This window comes from Mirounga angustirostris, unplaced genomic scaffold (genome assembly GCF_029215605.1).
Source record: "Mirounga angustirostris isolate CCGP_5_RB_7025 unplaced genomic scaffold, mMirAng1.0.hap1 SCAF_3, whole genome shotgun sequence".
Classification (NCBI taxonomy): domain Eukaryota; kingdom Metazoa; phylum Chordata; class Mammalia; order Carnivora; family Phocidae; genus Mirounga; species Mirounga angustirostris.
The window spans coordinates 176310797-176319193 of NW_026991711.1; positions in this window are offsets into that span (position 1 = coordinate 176310797).

Genomic DNA, 8397 nt, shown 5'->3' on the forward strand with positions numbered 1-8397 from the left:
GTCAGGGGTGGTGTCAGGCTACCCATCCTCCCCAGGCTGAACTTGGAGATGGATGGCTCTGTTCAGGGGGGGAGGAAAAGAACAGCACAAGGCAGAGCCTGGATGCCCCCGGGGTAGGCCCTCACTGGCCTGATGCACCCATGCCTCCGTTTCCCCCCTTGGCACTGAGGCACCCCAAGCACAAAGGAAAGATGGGGAGGGGAAAAGAGGACCGTACCAAAGGCCAGGTGGCTCATCGCTCCGCCCCAGGCAGGAGCGCACCATTTAATATGACTAGGACAAGCGATACTAACTCAGCGGCCAGGATCCAGCCTGAGGCCAGATCCAGCAGGCCCAGGCCTGGAAGGGAGCAGGACAGCCTGGGGCCCCAGGCTGCTGCCTCCTGCCACATCAATGGGTCACTCCCCTCCACCCCTCCCAACCCACCCCGGACCCCCAGGCCCAAAGGCCTTGTCGTCCTCCCTGGCTCCAGGCCCTGGGGCAGCCACAAGAATGCACCTTTCAGACCTCCGGCTGCAGGGAGCCAGACTGGCCAAGGCCCCAGCCGTGCACTTTGAAATCACTACTGTGCTTGCTGAGGCCAAGCCTGCGGAGGGGCCCCACCATTGTCAGAGTGCTGGGGCAATTCTAAAGCAGCCTTGTTCCTGGTAGACACAAGACTTTCGGCCAGCTTGGGTTCATGGATTCCCTGTCGGCTTTGCTCCGGAGTGCGCAGAGGTCTAGGACACTTCCATCCAACCGGGGCTCCCTCGGCCTCCCCTTCACTCAGGGTGGGACTTAGGTGGCCATCTGAAGGCTCTCCCAGCCTCTCCTGGCTCCTCCCTTTCACTCAGCCATTTCCCCTAATAAAATCTTTACACATTTAATCCCAACTTGTTTCTCCAAGGACCCGGACTAGTACAACCGCTCAGTAACCATAACAACAGCAACAACAATAGCGACCCTTCATTAAATGTTAGCAATATGCCCCACACTGGTCTAAGTGCTTTTAAGGGCAGCAGAGGATAGCGAGGTACAGGGAGGTTACATACTGCGCTCAGCGAGGCACAGCCCTGAAGTGGCAAAGCCCAAAGCTGACAACAGTTTGGTCCCGAAGCCCACTGGGTCACCACCATCCCACACTGTGTCCTCTAGGAGAGAGATGCCAGCCCTCCTGCTTTCTGCCTTCCAGGAAAGAAAGAGGGTGCAAAAGGGAACTGCAACTCCTGAGGAGTGGGCAAGACTGACACGCAGAGAACCGAGCTGGAATTGAGAGAGAGAAAGAAGGCACAGTGGCCCCCTGGAGACTCCTGATTCCTACAAGCGAGAGCGCCTCCCCTCCCCAGGGCAAGGACGGGCTGAGCTCGGGGACCACGGGGAGCAGAAGAGGAAGGAGAAGGTGGCCCTGGAGCCCTTTCCAACCACGCCCACTTCTTGCCATCCTTGGCCCACCCCCTCCCGCCACCCCCCTTGGGCATGTGACTAGGGTGTGCCAGAGGTGTCAGCCAAGGGACTCCTGGCAGCACCCAGTCCCTGCAATCCCCATCCCTCCCCACCCCCGCCATTCCTCGTCCTCCATCCCTTGCAGGGCAGAGCCAACAGGCCTAGCCCGGCCGGGTCTCAGGGTCCCAACAAAGCCAGGCCTGTGCCCTGCCCGTGGGAGTGACATCTGGGCTGGGCAGCAGGTAAAAGTGAGCCAAAGGGACATGGCAGAGAGCCAGCTGTATGTCCTCCAGGTGAGTTCCCAGCTTAACCCCTGGCCTGCTGGACCAGAGTTCTTGAGGCTGTTGGTTAGGGGATGAAGGGGTTGTGAGAAGTGAACTCAGGGACAAAGATGGGGAACCAGCTTCCAAGGGGCACCCATACACCTGCACACATGGACACACACACACACACGTGCGCACACACACGTGCACACACACAGATCCCGATTTGGTCCAGCCATATGAGAAAGACCCATCATTGGCTCCAGGCACCCCACACCCACCTCTCATCCATCCTCCACCCTGTGCCAGGGATATTTTAAAAGGCAGACTCCACCCCCTCCCCATACACATACAGTCTTCCAGGGGCTTTTTATGACCCACGTAAGTCTGAAGTCCAAACTCTTCAGCTTGGTATTCAAGGCCCTGCCCATGCTGACCCACCTCTTCTCCAGCTTCTGATCCAACCTCTCCCTTCCCACCCTATCCTCCAGCTCACTGAGGGTACCACACACTTCCAGGCCCCTGAGCTTTCCTCCCCTGTGTCAGTGAACTCCTAGTCACTTTGTAGGACCCAGGTCAACCTGTCACCTCCTCTGCGAGGGCTTTCCAGACTGCCCCAGGCAAAGCAGGCCACCCCCTGTTCTAGAACCAGGGGACAGCTTATCCAGGCCTTTCTGCACATTGTCTCCCGATGATGTGTTTGGACATCCTCCCCGCACCACCAACCTGGGCCTCTGAACAGGGGGTGAGGACTTACTGAGGAAGACTAGTGTGTGTGCTCAGGACTCGGCAGAGGGCAGGTAAGTGGGAGAGAGAAAAGGTGATGGGCACAAGGATGAAGGGTGGGCAGGTAAAAGAGAAGGAGGGACAGATGGGGGGCAAGGCAGATTTGCTGAGAGGGGAGCAGACAAGAGAGAACAGAGAAGCTTCTAGGTGCAGAAGCCACATGTCACACATGGCACCAGGGCCCACAGGACTTCTGACAGAAGGCTTTGCCAGGAGGCTTTGAGGATTGGGCCCAAGGACACACCAAGGCATTCTTGACTCCTTGGCTTCAGCCGTGGCAGGCAGAGTGGGGTGAAGTGGGGTTTGATGGGGACCTTGAGAAGTTCCTGAGAAGGGGATGCTGGCAGGAATGACAAGAGGAGCTGGACAGAGGCATAACTCACACTGAGGCCACAGGACAACCCCCTGGGCCTCCTCGTGACTACCCCCACTGCTGGCCCCTGCGGGTCACAGGGTCTTACTCCCTCCCACACTCTCCAAACCTCGAAAAGCCCTCTGTCAGTGGACCTCCGACCGTGGCTGAGCTTGACCCCGGTGGTCTCATCCTCGCTCCCATCCCATCCCCACACCCATGCCCACCCATGGGGTGCCCAGAGGAGCTCAGGTCCAGGGAGAGCCCCAAGGTGGAGCAGGGATCTCAGCTTCCCAAGCAGGATAGCTCACCCAGCGTAGCAGGCCACACCTGCCCATGGCCAGACCCTGTGCCCAGCCTCCCCCTGGGTTCTCTCGCTTCTCTGGGGTCTCTGCCTGTCCCAGTCTCATATGTGGCCATCCTTCCGCTGGGCAGCCCTTATTGAGCCCATCCTCTGCTAAGTACCTAGGATACCAAATTCTCAAAAACTGGACTCTGGTCTAAAACCACTGGCTCCTTGGGATGCCTGGGTGGCTCAGCTGTTAAGCGTCTGCTTTCAGCTCAGGTCACGATTCCTGGGTCCTGGGATGGAGCCCCTACATCGGGCTCCCTGCTCAAGAGAGAGTCTGCTTCTCCCTCTGCCTGCAGCTCCCCCTGCTTGTGCACTCTCTCTCTGACAAATAAATAAATAAAATCTTTAAAAATAAATAAAATAAAAAAACACACTGGCTCCCAGACTTACTGGGGAGACAGACTTGTGAAGAGATGTCACCAGAGCGCCCTACCATTCTCACATCCTTGGTCCGAAAGAAACACTACAGCCAAAGTCCCTCATCCCCTATCCCCGGGGGAGGTTTGGAGACCCTGCCTCTGCTCTGGGCCCTAGGACTTCTCAGGCTAGGAGAGGGAGGGGCTGGCCCGAAGTGCCAGGGTTGCTGTGTCTGGTGGGGAGGGAGTCCACTTAGGGACCAGAGCTGGGACAGTCAGCAAGGGGACTGAACCCTGGACATTTTGCCCATGTTCCCTTTGCTCCCCACCACTTGGCTTCTTTGCAGATGGCAGCCTCCGCTTCCCACCCACAGGCCACTGCCCCTCCAGGGGCTGCCGTAGCTTGCCTGCCCTTGGCACCACGCTCTGTCCTGGTGCCAGGGGCCCTTGGCAAGTTCATACATCAAACCGGGAGGCAGCAGCTGGCTTCCTGCCCTTTGGGAAAGAGGAAAGGTTGGAGGCATGGCCCCATCCTCAGCTTCACACCCTCCTGACCCCACCAGGGACCCAGACCTGCCCCTAGAGAGTGGGTAAGTCTGAGAGAGGTGGTCAGCTGACTCCCACCCACCCCTACCCTAGTGCAGGCCTCTAGAGCTTCTTCCCCCTTCCCCTCCTACATCTGAGCCCCACCTTGAGAGGGAGGGAAAGATGAGAAGGGTCACTACAAAGGGACATATTAGGGTACTAGAGAATCTCCCCTTCCCCAAGATGTCTCTCATGCCCCAAAATGCCTGAAGTGCTCCCTTTATAGAATAATGCCCCTGATTCTTGAGATGCTGGGGTCTTCCAGAGACACCCATCACAATAGAGGGATGAATCTACCCAACCGAAAGCAGAACCAAAAGACAGGGCCAAAAATGTTCATAGCAGAGCTATTCACAATAGCCCCAAACCAGAAATAACCCAAATGCCTGTCAGTAGCAGAATTGATAAATAAACTGTGTATCTTCACTTGGTGGAGCACTGCCCAGCAATGAGAAGTAACCATCTACAAGCATGTGTGAGACAATGGATGAAATTCACACCCCTAATGTCCAGCAAAAGAAATCAGGCACAGAATAACGGCATTTGTAAGAAGCTCTACAACAGGAAAATCTATGTTGTCAGAAGTCAGGAGAGCCAGGACAGCAGGATAGGAGAACCCTCAGAGAGGAGCTGGCGACTGGAAGGGAGCAAGTAGAAAGACTTCTGGATGCTGGTAATGCTCCACTGTTGGCTGAGCACTGGGTCATGGGCACATGGGTGTGTTCAGTTTGGGAAAAGTTCGTGGGCTTCTCTGCATTATGAAACACTTCATATTTATAAGATACTAGACCGAAATGGAGGAGTACCTGATGCCGCCTTAGCAGCTGCCACGGAAGATGAAGGGGTCAGGTTCATACACACCTCCGCTTCGCCCCCACCCATCTCCAGCCCATGTCCACCTCTTGTCCTTGTCCTTTCTCTGCCTGAATCAGGCTCGGCCTCACCCCCTAAGCCCTCCCCATGGCCGGCCGCCTCTCTAACCTAAACCGCCACCCTCTCTCACCCAGATGACTACAACTGCCTACTCCAGGCAGGTCTCCTGGCTTTGCGCCTCACCCTTTCCAATCCATATCCACAGCGCGTGGATGGCAGGGTTCACGGAGAGCCAGGAGCAGCCAGAGAAAGCCTCTGTCAGATCCTATAAGGGCTCACACCTCTTCGTTTCAGGACCTTCAAGTGTGCTCTTCTCACCCCCTGGGAAAGCTTCTCTTCCCTATCTTCTGCTTGCACTGGTCTCCTTGCTTAAATAACACTTCCCCCACCTTCCCAGTCGAAATCTGGTCCTTCCATTGGCTCCCATGACACCCTTACTTCTCTCCCACGGCACTGTTTCCAGTAATGCATTTATTCATGCAACTATTCATTTGCGCTCCGTTCTGTCTGTCCCGCTGGATTGACACCGCCTCTGAAGGCAAGAACGGGGGCTGTCTGCTTTCCTGCCTTTCTCTCCAGCTCCTAGCTCAATGCCTGGCTTAGAGCAGGTGCTCAAAAATGCTTCTTGACTAAGGGACTAAATCTTAATTGTTCCCACTACAACAACAACAAAAAATGATAATGATGTGACTTGTAGAAGTGTTAGCTGAGGCTGCAGCAGTAATCATATGACAACACATAAATGTACCATATCGACACATTGTACACCTCATTAACCTTATACACATCAAATGTATCTCAATAAAAATAAATTTTTAAAAATACATTAACCTATGGGGCGCCTAGGTGGCTCAGATGGTTAAGCATCTGCCTTCGGCTCAGGTCATGATCCCAGGGTCCTGGGATTGAGCCCCATATCGGGCTCCTTGCTCAGCAGGAAGCCTGCTTCTCCCTCTCCCTGTGCCTCTCCCCCTCCTCATGCTCTCTCTCTCTCTCTATGTCTCAAATGAATAATTTTTTTAAAAACTTTAAAAATACATTAACCTACAATGAAATAAACTCAATTAAAAGCTAAGGTAATAAATACCCCAAACTCCTCCCCCCAAAAAAATTCTTGTTGAATAAATGAATGGCCAGGCCTTTGCAGGCAGCCTTTGGGGAAGGCAAAGCTGCCTCTGGAAACAAAACTTCCACCTGTCGGGGTCAAGACACCTGGGTCGTGGTCCTGACTCTGCCACTCACTTGTTTTGCGGCCGTGGACAAGTCACTTCTCTCTGGGCTTCAGTGTACTCATTGTGAAATGCAGGTGTGAGATGCATCGGGCCCCTAGGTGGGCTTGAAGAGGCATATGACGTGTGTGTGTGTACACATGCCCATGCACATTTCCCTAGCAAGAACATACATAGCTTTCATCAGATTCTTAAAGAGATCTATGACCTCAAAAGGTTCAGAACCACTAACCAAGATCCTTTTCGGCTCTGGGGGTCTATGATCATATATAACTAGAGAGAAAGAGGAAGTAATCCAACCCATAGTAGAAGGAGTTAAAGAACTTCCATCAGGGGTGTAGGACCCCACAATAGGAACACAAGGGAGGCTGCAGGACCTGGCCTCCTGGGGAACTCCCAAACTCAACGGGGCTCTAGGTGAGTGAGCAGAAGCCACACCAACTGACCCAGGGGGCTGGTTTTTCAAGAGAGGGGGCAGAAGCAATCCAGAGTCTCCTCCTCTCTGCTCCTGCCACCATCGGACAAGCACCCACTTGTCTTGGGATACGGCAGAAAGCAAGGAGGTGGGGCTGGCACTGGAGATGCCCCCCAGGGCCCTTGGCACCCAGGTCAGAGAAGGCTTGGCGGGAATGCTCAGGAGGGCTGCCAAACCCCACCTTTCCTTCTCCCGAGGTTGGCAGGCTGACATGTGGAACCAAAGGAGAGCTTAGGACATAGGGTGATCATGGGACCCTGAGGAGGCCACCTGAGGGGTGAAGGGCCTATACCTCCAGGCCCCAAAAATCCAGAGCTGGGGTTCTGAGGCCTGGGAAGCAGAGTGGACAGGTGTCCCCAGAGCAAAGCGGAGGAGCAGGCCACAAGTCCCGGACGGAGGAGGAGAGCAGTGTGGGCAGCAGAGGCTGGGAGGACAGAGCGGGCCACCAGAGGGAAGGCAGTGTGGTCTGAGCAGAAGACAGCCTGCTTCGGGACCGGGCTGGGGGCAGCACGCAGGGGGAAGAGGGAAAGTGGCCTGGGTGGGAGGGGGCTGCCCCGAGGGGAGGAGGTGATATGAGCCTGCGGCCCAAGGAGAGACGCTCAGCGTACCTACTGGAGGAGGACGGGGGAACACGGTCCGTGATGGTGGCATGCCAGTGGCAGGTCTGTCAGTGGGAGGGCCCTGGCTAGGAGCCCAGATGCCGGAGTAACTTCTAAGCCCTGACTCCTGAGGGGAGCTGAGCACCCAAGAGATGTTTATCCGCCACAAGAACGCGGTAAACGCCTCCTCCAGTGAAGTGATAGGCCGACCGGCTGTTTTTTCCTGGGTCAGGGGTCTCCTGAGAGTTGCAGGATAAATGGGGGCAGGGGGGGCCTGGCAAGGGGAGAGAGCAGCCAGCGACAGCATCCCCCCTGGAACCAGGGCCAGGGGAGCCGTGGGCACGGGCTGGGGCTGGGATGGAGTTTCATCCTGCAGATGAAGGAGGGGGTGAGTCATGGGCGAGCACCAGGCACTCTCAAGAGGCTGCTCAGAAACCAGCTCATCCAAATGCAGACAGACACTTGTCCCCATCCCTGTCCCTGTGGCTGTCACACACCCACGCACTCACTCCTCCCCCACCCTTCTCCTTGATCACCCACCTCCACTGCCCCTGGCTTCTTCCTCCATCTCAGCCCCGACTGCCTGTCCCTGTCCCTGTCCCTGCCCACCCTCAGGTGGCCCGCCTGGCCCCCAGCCCCTAGCTGTCTGCATCACGAGTGCAGAAGGTAGGGAGACAGAGAAAGTGAAGTCAAGAAGGGTCTGAGATAGGAACAGATGACGGAGGGACACTGTGAACTCACTTCCACCTGAAACCTCCAAGGACAGAGGAGGGTTCCTGAGGCTCTGAGGCGGAGAAGCCCTGATGACCTCTGGAAGGGCCTGACCGTTGGAGGTTGGGCCAGGTCACTTTCACTCTCCAGACCCTCTGCCCCTCTGCCAGGACTAAGAAGCCATGGTGCACTAAGTAGCTCAGGCTCCCATCAGAATCCCACCTGGGCCACCACGACAAGGTCTAAGACAACTAACTACTACGCCTCACCAAGCCTGTCCCTCCCTGTGATCAGTCATCACAATGATGACCAGGGCTAGAGCTCAGGAAGGACAGAGAGTTCAGCTGGTAAATGTAGCCTTATGCCTGGCACTGTGGAGTTAACCACGAATACG